This window comes from Diabrotica virgifera, chromosome 9 (genome assembly GCF_917563875.1).
Source record: "Diabrotica virgifera virgifera chromosome 9, PGI_DIABVI_V3a".
NCBI classification, from domain to species: Eukaryota; Metazoa; Arthropoda; class Insecta; order Coleoptera; family Chrysomelidae; genus Diabrotica; species Diabrotica virgifera.
This window is the reverse complement of record NC_065451.1, coordinates 28,636,702-28,650,472: the sequence shown is the minus strand read 5'-3', so window position 1 is coordinate 28,650,472 and position 13,771 is coordinate 28,636,702. Positions and strand designations below refer to the sequence as shown.

Here is a 13,771-nt window from a genome sequence, read left to right as displayed (position 1 = left end):
TACTTAAGAATGTGACTTTTTGACAATAACCCGAGAAAAAAATAAAAAAAAACGCCAATGACTAAAAAACAAATAAATGTTTTTTATTTTTTATTTATTTATAAGTACAGATATAATTACTCGTATACAGTGCGTCCATAAAGTAACGCATAAATTCATTATTAACTAAATAAACAACATTATTATAAATTACCAAAACAGATCGATTTTTGATTTTAATTTATGGTTTTTTTGGCATATATACCATACTAGTGACGTCATCCGTCTGGACGTGATGACTTAATTGATGATTTTTTCAATAAGAATGGGGATCGTGTGATAGCTCATTTGAAAGGCAATTCAATTCTCTATTCAGTAATATAAACATTAACATAATTATTTATACAGGGTATTCAAAAACAATTTTTTAATTAAATTGATTGACACAAAAAGAAGACTTTGCGTAGTTTATTTAATTCAAAATACATTTTACTGCTATCAGAAAACAGAAATAAAATGTTTATTTCAAATATAAACATTACCTTTTGCTTAAATTCAATGTTTAAGCTGCCACCCACCTGCCTCTTGACAGTTTGAACATTTAATTTAAGCGAAAGGCAATGTTTATTTGCCAAATAAAAAATTTTATTTCTGTTTTATGACAGCAGTAAAATGTGTTTTTAATTAAATAAATTACACATATTTGTCTTTTTGTATCAATTAATTTATTATAAAAAAAAATTTGGACACCCTGTATAAATAATTATGTTAATGTTTATATTATTGAATAGAGAATTAAATCGCCTTTTAAATGAGCTAGCACACGACCCCTATTCTCCTTTAAATTCTCTAAAAAATCATCGATTACATCATCACGTCCAGACGGATGACGTCACTAGTATGACATATATGCCAATATCAAAATTATCAAAAGTCGACCTCTTTCTGTAAGTTCTAATAATGTTGTTTATTTAGTTAATAATGAATTTATGGGATACTTTATGGACGCACTGTATACGAATAATTATATATGTACCTATAAATAAATAAAAATAAAAAATGTTTATTTCTTTTTTATTCAATGGCTTTTTATAATTATTTTTTTTATTTTTTTTCTCGAGTTAAGGTAAAAACACATTCTTAAATATGCTAAGTTTATTACAGTTTAGACATTTGTATTAAAAATTTCGACATTTCTATGAAAAATAAAATAAAAGTAAAGCAACAAAATGTACCTATGTACCTATCTATAAAAATAATATTGTAGTAGTTGTTATGAAATTAGAAATGTATGACTACGAATCTGCAATCAATCACAAACAAGTCTGGCTAATTGCCTCTGCGAAAGACATTTTTTAGAAAAGAAAAGACATTTTTAATCCTATTTTCAAGCAATAAATTGAAATATAAATATACAATACACAATAATATTAATTGCAATAAAAACCAAAATTTAATAGCGTAATAGTGTATTTCAAAGGCTAACCGATTTCGGCACTCTGGTGCCGTAGTATAGGAGCATTTGTACATATGCATCCCGTTCTCGTACTAATAATTAAGAAAAATGATATACAGGGGAATTTAAAATATAAGGTAAACTATTTACAATTCTACAGTAATGTCTACATAAAAAGAAGAAGAAGAGAAGAATTGTCAATGGTTCCTAAAGTTATTAGATAAATAAATATCATTTTACAATGATAACAGAGTCTTGGCAATAAAAAAGGTATAGATGTAAAAGAAGAAGAAGAAATGTATCCCGTTCTCGTACCAATAATTAAGAAAAATAATATACAGGGGAATTTAAAATATAAGGTAAACTATTTACAATTCTACAGTAATGTCTACATAAAAAGAAGAAGAAGAGAAGAATTGTCAATGGTTCCTAAAGTTATTAGATAAATAAATATCATTTTACAATGATAACAGAGTCTTGGCAATAAAAAAGGTATAGATGTAAAAGAAGAAGAAGAAATGTAGAAAATATTTTACCGCTATACGCTTTTATATCAATACCAAGTTCGCAAGTGTTTAAAAAATTGAAAGATTAAAATTTAATGGTTGCTCGTGTCAGAGTCGAGCGTGTACAAAATTGCCAGTAAGGCACGCTCGAGTCAGAGTTGAGGGCGTACATTAAGGGGTTAATAAACATGGACTAAGCTTCAGACAATGCTCTGTTTTTAAACCAGGAGAATTAACTCATTAACTCAACGTAACATAACTTATTGGCTTCGTCCATCGTTAGTCGCTATTTATTAAAAAAATAAATGTCATTGACTTAGTTCTAGGTCTATAGTTAGTCCGTGTTTATTAGTAAGAGTGTTAGTAACTGCACGACATAATAAATTTTTTATCGTTACATTATACTGATTTAACATGTAATTATTATTTTAGGTGTCTCTTGCGAAGATATCAAAAACGATGAATGCAATGCAATATTAAAATATCCCGGAAATAGCTTTAACCAAAATTTAACTGCTACTACGGATATGAACATCGGAGAAAACAATTTTCAATGTGAAATATGTTTCAAAAAATTAACAACAAGATTTATTTTAAAAGAACATATGAGAGTGCATACTGGCGAAAAACCCTTTACATGTAAAATTTGCACCAAACAGTTTTCACTAAAGAATTACTTAACAAAACATATGAAGTTGCATACCGGTGAAAAACCATTTGAATGTGAAATTTGCACCAAACAGTTTTCAACGAAACAAATTTTAAAAAGGCATATGAGAGTACATACTGGTGAAAAACCATTTGAATGTGAAATTTGCACCAAACAGTTTTCAACGAAACAAGTTTTAAAATTGCATATGAGAATGCATACTGGTAAAAAACCATTTGTATGTGATATTTGCACCAAACAGTTTTCAATGAAGGCTTATTTAAAAGTACATTTAAAATTGCATACCGGTGGAAAACCATTTGAATGTGCAATTTGCACTAAACAGTTTTCAAGCAAAGAAGTTTTAAAACGGCATATGGTAGTGCATACTGGTGAAAAACCATTTGAATGTGCAATTTGCACTAAACAGTTTACAAGCAAACAAGTTTTAAAACGGCATATGGTAGTGCATACTGGTGAAAAACCCTTTACATGTAAAATTTGCACCAAACAGTTTTCACTAAAGAATTACTTAACAAAACATATGAAGTTTCATACCGGTGAAAAACCATTTGAATGTGAAATTTGCACCAAACAGTTTTCAACGAAACAAGTTTTAAAATGGCATATGAGAGTGCATACTGGTGAAAAACCATTTGAATGTGAAATTTGCTCCAAACAGTTTTCAACGAAACAAGTTTTAAAAGGGCATATGGGAATGCATACTGGTGAAAAACCATTTGAATGTGATATTTGCACCAAACAGTTTTCAATGAAATATAATTTAAGAGTACATTTAAAGTTGCATACCGGTGAAAAACCATTTGAATGTGCAATTTGCACTAAACAGTTTTCAAGCAAACAAGTTTTAAAACGGCATATGGTAGCGCATACTGGTGCGAAACCATTTGAATGTGAAATTTGCACCAAAAAGTTTTCAAGGAAGGCTAATTTAAGAGTACATTTAAAGCTTCATACCGGTGAAAAACCATTTGAAAATGTGAAATTTGCACTAAACAGTTTTCAAGCAAAGAAGTTTTAAAACGGCATATGGTAGTGCATACTGGTGAAAAACCATTTGAATGTAAAATTTGCACCAAACTGTTTTCAATGAAATCTAATTTAAGAGTACATTTAAAGTTGCATACCGGTGAAAAACGATTTGAATGTGCAATTTGCACTAAACTGTTTTCAAGCAAAGAAGTTTTAAAACGGCATATTGTAGTGCATATTGGTGACAATCCTTTCTCGTGCAAAATATGCTCCAAACAGTTTTCACACAGGACTAGCTTAACAGCACATATGAAAACACACTTGTGATTAGGATAAGGTCCGTACCTCACAGGGACGCCATGACCTCCATGTATTGCCAAGAACGCTGCCCGTTTCCACCACATTCGCTCTCGTTACATATACAGGGTGTCCCAGACTAATTTACCCACGCTATATCTCTTAAACGAATAGAGATTTTCGAATGGGACAAAAAGTGATCTATTCTACTTGTAATACACTTTAATATGGCGTAGAAAAAAATCATCCCCTAAATATTCATCTCTTAGTTACAACCCCTAACTTTAATTTATTTAATAGCACCCTGTATATTTTTTTATAGTTTTGGATGTAGTCTTGTATTGTTTATACAACACATTTTTTGAAAATAAAATCGGTTCGTAAATAACCAAGAAACTATCAGTTTATTTTTGTTAATTGTGTGTCCCAGACTAATTTATCCAGGCTATAATTCTTAAACGAATAGAGATTTTCGAATGGGACAAAAACTGATCTATTCCATTTGTAATACACTTTCATATGGAGTAAAAAAAATCATCCCCTAAATATTCATCCCTAACTTACAGGGTGCTATTTAAAAAAATAAAGTTAGGGGTTGTAACTAAGGTATGAATATTTAGGGGATAATTTTTTTTCTACGCCATATTAAAGTGTATTACAAATTTAATGGACCAGTTTTTGTCCCATTCAAAAATCTCTATTCGTTTAAGAAATATAGCCTGGATAAATTAGTCTGGGACACATAATTAACAAAACTAAACTGATATTTTCTTGGTTATTTACGAACCGATTTTATTTTAAAAAAATGTGTTGAATAGACAATGGAAGACCACATCCAAAACTATAAAAAAATATACAGAGTGCTATTAAAAAAATTAAAGTTAGGGGTTGTAACTAAGGGACGAATATTTAGGGGATGATTTTTTTCTACGCCATATTAAAGTGTATTACAAGTAGAATAGATCAATTTTTGTCCCATTCGACAATCTCTATTTGTTTAAGAGATACAGCGTGGGTAAATTAGTCTGGGACACCCTGTACATTAGGGTGGGCCGAAACTGGACTTCAGAAAAAAAACGAATCAAACAGGAACGCAATACCCGTAAAAAGATGCGTATATGTGTAAAAAATATTTGTGATTTTTTGTTTTATTTTGAAAAAATGTCTTCAGCCCTCTACCAGCCCTTAAGTGACCTTGAAAAATAAATAAATAAATTAGGAACACAATACCGCTCAAAGTTTGTCTTTTACCGTGTATAAATCTTTTGTTTTTTTCTTATTATTTTAAAATGATTTTATCAGCCCTCTACCACCCTCTAACTAAAATAAAATCTCAATTTTCCAACTTTTTCCAAACACAAAATGTAAAATTAACTCCGTATAACTTTAAAGCATAAAAAGTATAATAATATAATATAAAAGTATTTAATACTGATGGTCTTGGTCGTGAAGCCTCGGATACAATCGAACAGTCCCGGCTGAGATGGATCGTCGAGAGTTATGGTACTTGTCGTCGCTTATCTTCTTAGTGCGAAATAAGCTTTCGGGTGAAACGCATGTTTATTGTTTATTTGTTGAAAGCCAAGACGAATAGATTGTGTTTGTTGTATTTGCGTGAATACCTAGCACGACCATAAATATGGCTGCTTTAAAATTAAATATTACAAGAAGTAAAGTAGAATGTCCAATTTTCGGTAACCCAGTCGACTTAAACTGTCATGTTTTACCAACGATAGAACATGTGCTTCGATGTTATTTGTTTATTCGTTATGAACTGAAGTTTACTAAATATTTTGGAAAGGAACCAAGTTTTAATGAAGTTTGTGAAGTGCTTGTGCCAAAAATCAAAAGTATATGGGAATCAGCGTCAATTCCAACCGTGTCAAAGGACCGCATCATGCAATTATTACGTAAATATCATAATAAATATTTAAACCTTATCAGATATCCAAAAAGCAAAAGAAATGTTCAATATGAGTTAAAGATTACCAGCTTCAAAGAGGAAACAAGGGATAAGTTGTTCGACATTGCTGCCTGTAAGTGTGATTTTTCTGCATGCAAGTGTGATAAATCAAGAAAAGTACCAAAGCAGGAACAGGAATTTCTTTTGGATCAACGGTCCACTAGAGATATGGCTATAGGAACTGTTGATCGTGAAACAACTAAAAAGTTGAATGTAAGGACGGAGAGACAAACAAAAGAAACAGAACGAGTACAAAAATTCAAATCTGAATTTCACAATATTTCTATGCCCAGCTGTTCTACTGAGGTCACTAGGTTATCAACAGACTCTGACAATTCTTCTTCATCTGAAGCCTCACCTAGTGTTGCAAATATTGATTTACCGTCGAAACCATCCTGTAGTCAAATGAGGATAAAGTTGCCTACATTAGGTACCATATGTGACAAATATGGAATTTCTGACAGGTCAGCAGCTGCTGTTGCCACAGCTGTATTAAAAGATGTGGGAATTATTTGCGATAGTGATACCTCAAAAGTAATCGATAAAAATAAAGTTAGAAGAGCTCGTCAAAAGAACAGAAATATCCTTAGTAATGAGTTTCAGTCTACAAATAAACCCATTAAGAGTATTTACTTTGATGGCAGGAAGGACAAAACCTTAGTGCAGGAAAAGAAAGGTGAGAGATATCATAAAAGAACTATTGCAGAAGAACATGTGTCATTGATAGAAGAACCGAATTCTGTTTATTTGGGGCACGTTACCCCATCTGCAGGCTCAGCCAAGTCAATTGGAAAGGCAATAATAGACTTTCTCATTTCAAATAACTTCTGTTTGGATAATTTAGTGGCGATTGGTTGTGACGGAACCATAGTGAATACTGGACATAAAAATGGAGTTATAACATATATCGAAAATGAACTTAAGCGACCTTTGCAATGGTTTGTGTGTGCCTTACATGCTAATGAGTTGCCATTGAGACATTTATTTCAACGTTTGGATGGAGCTACTACTGGACCTCGTCAATTCTCTGGAGTGATCGGGAAATTATTGGAAAAATGCGAACACCTTCCAATCGTAGATTTTGAAATAATTGAAAGTGATCTCCCAGAACTAACAATACCATCTAAAGAATTAAGCTCAGACCAGTCATATCTGTACGACATATGCCAAGCAATATCAAATGGCAACGTCTATGAAAATTTAGCAAATCGTAGCCCTGGAAAGTTAGCTCATTCCAGATGGCTGACAATGGCAAATAGAGTTCTCCGCCTCTACGTTGGAACCGAACATCCTACATCAAGATTGAAAGATCTTGTTCAATTTATAATTAAAGTCTATGCACCAATGTGGTTTTTTATAAAGCTTAATCCAAGTTGCACACAAGCCAGTTTGCATGTTTTCAAATCCATTACACTATCAAGATATTTAAGAGATGATCTTAAAAATATTATAGATGCAGTTATCCAACGAAACTCCTATTATATTCATCCGGAGAATCTTCTCTTATGTATGTTAACAGATAATCGTCAATGGGTACGAGAATTAGCTTTACGGAGAATTATTAAAGCCAGAAAAGAGAAAAAAGTCGGAATAAGGCAGTTTAAAATACCAGAAATAAACTTTAATGCTGCGGAGTATTTTGAGTTAATAAACTGGAGTGAATGTGAAGTAACGGCCCCACCAATGTTAGCTGACATACCAGATGATGAGCTGAAACAGTTAATTGATAGCTCTATAATTGCAGACTTTGACTTTCCAAAATATCCATGCCACACGCAAGCTGTGGAGAGATGTGTGAAATTGGTTTCGGAATCATCTTTGCTAGTTACAGGGCCAGAACGCAGAGACGGATTTATTCGATCTAAAATAAAATCAAAAGACTTTCTTGTAACTTACGATAACAAAGCACAATTTAAAATTGAATGAACGCATTTTTCTATTGATTTTTATTTCGCATTTTAGTGTGTTTAAAAATAGGATATTTATATTTTTGTTTGTTTTCGGTTTCCAATAAACTTTTAGTTCAGTTCAAATTTTGTTTTATTTCCCAACACCCTATAAAATGTGCAGTAGTTTCCCATATTTACACACAATTTTTCAGAAATAATTGTGAATTTATTATTTTTATTTTTGATTCAAGATCATTATCTGTTGGTAGAGGGTAGAATATCTTATTCTAAATGTATAAAAAAAATAACATGAACTCTTTGCATATAATTGAAACTTTTTACAGGTATTGCTAATTAAATTAAATAATTTTGATTTAGGGTTCACTTTAGGGGTGGTAGAGGGCTGAAGATGTTTTTTTAAAAATCCTAAAAAAAATACAGTGATTATACTTACCAAAAGGCATCTTTTTGGGGGTATTGTGTATTAAAACTAAACAAATAATTTTTTCGGCCCACCCTACTGTACATAGACAGAAATGGATGTGGAAGAAATCGCACTGTTATATTATTTTTAACTTGCGACTTAAGTCGCAAAAATATTAAGCAGAAGAAAAAGGAAGAAATATGGGTACATCCTTTTATACTAAAGCGAAACGAAAGTGGTGTCTTTGGCAAATTATATAAAGACTTCTTGAAATATCAGAGTAATCCTTTGAGGCACTGTTTCACAAATATGTTTCGGTCTCTACAATAAATTTTTCTGTATCAAAATTCCTTTTGCTTTCTATCTTTCCAAGTAGCGACTGGTTGGCGACTGAATGAGTGACGGTACGTACACTCTCGTTTATATTGCTGGTATCGTCGCCAAGTGGCCAGGATAGCCAGTCGCCACAAGAGGAACTGTAGACAGTGGCGACGCCTCCAATTCAGACCCGTCGCCAAGTGGTTGCCAAGTGTGATACCTTCCATTCATTTTAAAAGAATTAATTGGAAGCGTCGCTGGCTACGTCGCCATGGCGTCCCGGTGGCGATTTTACAAAATATACCCGCTCTCAACACAAGCTCCGCCTCCTAAGCATACGTCGTCCACATAACTGTAAGGATCACCATCAGCTCTCAACACATCTTACAAAATATACTCGATTCCAGCACATATGAGTCAAGTTAATATTTTTCGAGCTATTTGCGAGTGAATGATATCTTTTTCAACAACAAACACTAGTTTTTCGACGGTTTTCGTAAATAACTCAAAAAGTAAGTTTACTACCGAAAAAAAAATGTTTAGCAAAAAGATAGCTTATAAAAAAAGTGAAAAGAATGATGTATATATGAAGTCTGTATACCCAGTAGAAGCAAAGTTGTAGCTAATGAAAAGTAGGTTCTTCGTCAAATTCCAAATCGATTATTTAAACGTGAAATAACCGTTTCTATGGTCAAGTAGGTAAGTTACGCTCAAAATAATATTGGTCTCTTTTTTTGTTTAAAAAATGATAAAAATGGTCCTCTAATTAGAATCCAAAATGAAATGAATCGTTACTGCTTCACAAGCTACTTTACTTATGTATTGTTTATATTATCTGTAAGTTTCATCGGCTCAAAATGCTCATTTAAAAAATGGTTTTAAAGTAATTTTTTTTTAATTTTGAAAAATATTTCTTTTTTCTTCAAAATAGCTTAAAAATTATACGTGACAGCAAAAATCTCAAGGAGTAAAAAATGTATGCTTTTCTTTTCTGGATGTTTTGAATTTTTTTGTTTTCATTTAAGACAAAAATAGGTTAATATAAAATGTATTGATAGCGGGTACGGATACTGGATGACGTCTGTCTAGAAGGCGGAGTTTGTGCTGACAGTGGGTTTATTTTGTAAAATTGCGTCCCGGTGATGTATAAATGGGCACAGTGCTACTCTTGAAAAAAACGTATCAAATATCGGATGATTATATCCTATTAAAATTTTGTTATTTTATCATAAAATATCAAAATCTGATTCCAACCTGTACATACATTTTGATCCTTAATAAATATTTTCTCATGAAATAATTTTAGGCCGAAATACCTCCTAAAAAAACTCCGATAGAACCTAGTGTGATAAGAATCCTTTCAAAATAATGGTCTAATACTTTATGCAGTGAACGGTTCATTTGAACCTTTTCCTTTGTGTAGTAGTTTATAATAGAAGCAGTAATCGGCCAGATTCCGCAACAAAGTGGCGGTATCAATATTAGACATTTATAAATGTAAGAAATTCGGGTAGCCGCTTTAAAGATGAGCACGTTCCGGTATTTTAACATAGACACTATTAATCACTTTTATTATTTTAAAAATTTAAAATAACATTTTTTGATCCAAAACTGACGTTTTGTTGGTGGGGGAGGGGGTAGGGGGTGTTGGGTTAAAATTGCGCTGAGTCCTATTTTTTAAACAAAGAACGTAAAAAAGTGAAAAAAATTGAATTCTGGGAGGGCTTTATACTTTATAGATTGTATGTGTATACCGTTGGGCAACAATTTTGGACCAAATATGGGAGTGCTTTGAGTAGTTACATAGTCAAACATAACACTTACAATTTGCATTATATAAACCAAAACCTTCCTCTCATCCAGCTTAAATTTGATTTCTCTAATCAATGCTTTGTTCATTTCTTGTTCGTTGCAGTATACAGATTTTACAAATAGTTATTATTTTAGGTGTCTCTCGCGAAGACATCCACAATGATGCACGAAACCTATTAAAGTATACTGGAAATAATTTGAACCAAAAGTTACCTGCTACTACGGATGTGAACATCGAAGAAAAACATTTCGAATGTGGAATATGCTCCAAACAATTAACAACCAGTTATTCTTTAACAGTACATATGAGAGTGCATACTGCTGAAAAACGCTTTACATGTAAAATTTGCACCAAACAGTTTTCAGCAAACACAGATTTTACTAGACATATGAGGGTGCATAGTGGTGAAAAACCGTTTAAATGTGAAATATGCACCAAACAGTTTTCAAGGAAACAAGTTTTACAATGGCATATGAGAGTGCATACTGGGGAAAAACCATTTGAATGTGTAATTTGCACCAAACAGTTATCAACGAAACAAGCTTTAAAATGGCATTTGACGGTGCATACTGGTGAAAAACCATTTGAATGTGAAATTTGCACCAGTTTTCAACGATACAAGTTTTAAAATGGCATATGAGAGTGCATACTGGTGAAAAACCATTTGAATGTGAAATTTGCACCAAACAGTTTTCAATGAAGGCTAATTTAAGAGTACATTTAAAGTTGCATACCGGTGGAAAACCATTTGAATGTGCAATTTGCACTAAACAGTTTTCAAGCAAAGGAGTTTTAAAACGGCATGTGGTACTGCATACTGGTGAAAAACCCTTTACATGTAAAATTTGCACCAAACAGTTTTCACTAAAGAATTACTTAACAAAACATATGAAGTTGCATACCGGTGAAAAACCATTTGAATGTGAAATTTGCACCAAACACTTTTCAATGAAACAAGATTTAAAAAGGCATATGGTAGTGCATACTGGTAAAAAACCTTTCTCGTGCAAAATATGCTCCAAACAGTTTTCATACAGGACTAGCTTAACAGCACACATGAAAACACACTTGTGATTAGGATAAGGTCCGTACCTCACCGGGACGCCATGGCCACCATGTATTGCCAGGAACGCTGCCCGTTTCCACCACATTCGCTCTTGTTACATATACATAGACAGAAATGGACGTGGAAGAAATCGCACTGTTATATTATTTTTAACTTGCCACTTAAGTCGCAAAAATATTAAGCAGAAGAAAAAGGAAAAAATATGGGTACATCCTTTTATACTAAAGCGAAACGAAAGTGGTGTTTTTGGCAAATTATATGAAGACTTCTTGAAATATCAGAGTAATCCTTTGAGGCACTGTTTCACAAATATGTTTCGGTCTCTACAATAAATTTTTCTGTATCAAAATTCCTTTTGCTTTCTATCTTTCCAAGTAACGACTGGTTGGCGACTGAATGAGTGACGGTACGTACACTCTCGTTTATATTGCTGGTATCGTCGCCAAGTGGCCAGGATAGCCAGTCGCCACAAGAGGAACTGTAGACAGTGGCGACGCCTCCAATTCAGACCCGTCGCCAAGTGGTTGCCAAGTGTGATACCTTCCATTCATTTTAAAAGAATTAATTGGAAGCGTCGCTGGCTACGTCGCCATGGCGTCCCGGTGGCGATTTTACAAAATATACCCGCTCTCAACACAAGCTCCGCCTCCTAAGCATACGTCGTCCACATAACTGTAAGGATCACCATCAGCTCTCAACACATCTTACAAAATATACTCGATTCCAGCACATATGAGTCAAGTTAATATTTTTCGAGCTATTTGCGAGTGAATGATATCTTTTTCAACAACAAACACTAGTTTTTCGACGGTTTTCGCAAATAACTCAAAAAGTAAGTTTTCTACCGAAAAAAAAATGTTTAGCAAAAAGATAGCTTATAAAAAAAGTGAAAAGAATGATGTATATATGAAGTCTGTATACCCAGTAGAAGCAAAGTTGTAGCTAATGAAAAGTAGGTTCTTCGTCAAATTCCAAATCGATTATTTAAACGTGAAATAACCGTTTCTATGGTCAAGTAGGTAAGTTACGCTAAAAATAATATTGGTCTCTTTTTTTTTGTTTAAAAAATGATAAAAATGGTCCTCTAATTAGAATCCGAAATGAAATGCATCGTTACTGCTTCACAAGCTACTTTACTTATGGATTGTTTATATTATCTGTAAGTTTCATCGGCTCAAAATGCTCATTTAAAAAAATGGTTTTAAAGTATTTTTTTTAATTTTGAAAAATATTTCTTTTTTCTTCAAAATAACTTAAAAATTTTACGTGACAGCAAAAATCTCAAGAAGTAAAAAATGTATGCTTTTCTTTTCTGGATGTTTTGAATTTTTTTGTTTTCGTGTAAGACAAAAATTGGTTAATATAAAATGTATTGATAGCGGGTACGGATACTGGATGACGTCTGTCTAGAAGGCGGAGTTTGTGCTGACAGTGGGTTTATTTTGTAAAATCGCGTCCCGGTGATGGATAAATGGGCACAGTGCTACTCTTGAAAAAAACTTATCAAATATCGGATGATTATATCCTATTAAATTTTTGTTATTTTATCATAAAATATCAAAATCTGATTCCAACCTGTACATACATTTTGATCCTTAATAAATATTTTCTCATGAAATAATTTTAGGCCGAAATACCTCATAAAAAAACTCCGATAGAACCTAGTGTGATAAGAATCCTTTCAAAATAATGGTCTAATACTTTATGCAGTGAACGGTTCATTTGAACCTTTTCCTTTGTGTGGTAGTTTATAATAGAAGCAGTAATCGGCCAGATTCCGCAACAAAGTGGCGGTATCAATATTAGACATTTATAAATGTAAGAAATTCGGGTAGCCGCTTTAAAGATGAGCACGTTCCGGTATTTTAACATAGATACTATTAATCACTTTTATTATTTTAAAAATTTAAAATAACATTTTTTTGATCCAAAACTGACGTTTTGTTGGTGGGGGAGGGGGTAGGGGGTGTTGGGTTAAAATTGCGCAGAGTCCTATTTTTTAAACAAAGAACGTAAAAAAGTGAAAAAAATTGAATTCTGGGAGGGCTTTATACTTTATAGATTGTATGTGTATACCGTTGGGCAACAATTTTGGACCAAATATGGGAGTGCATGAGTAGTTACATAGTCAAACATTCTTTTCGTTTATGAACACTTACAATTTGCATTATATAAACCAAAACCTTTCTCTCATCCATCTTAAATTTGATTTCTCTACTCAATGCTTTGTTTATTTTTTGTTCGTTTCATTATACAGATTTTACAGATAGTTATTATTTTAGGTGTCTCTCGCGAAGACATCCACAATGATGCACGAAACCTATTAAAGTATACTGGAAATAATTTGAACCAAAAGTTACCTGCTACTACGGATGTGAACATCGAAGAAAAACATTTCGAATGTGGAATATGCTCCAA

General features: G+C 32.6%; 2 protein-coding genes across 3 annotated transcripts in view; both read left to right on the top strand.

The window, feature by feature from the left end:
- The window catches only part of LOC114336973 (zinc finger protein OZF-like), a 181,829-nt gene extending 168,091 nt beyond the window's left edge, over positions 1 to 13,738 (top strand). The window contains exon 4 of one of the 2 annotated variants that reach the window (XR_007700929.1): positions 13,636 to 13,738. The gene's annotated coding sequence lies outside the window, so the exon portion shown is untranslated. Of the gene's footprint in view, positions 1 to 10,421; positions 10,525 to 13,635 lie in introns of those variants that run through there. The other variant, XR_007700928.1, reaches the window with a different exon arrangement.
- LOC114336990 (zinc finger protein 91-like) overlaps positions 1 to 13,771 on the top strand; it is a 251,669-nt gene that overhangs the window by 78,481 nt on the left and 159,417 nt on the right. The gene's annotated exons all lie outside the window — the stretch shown is intronic.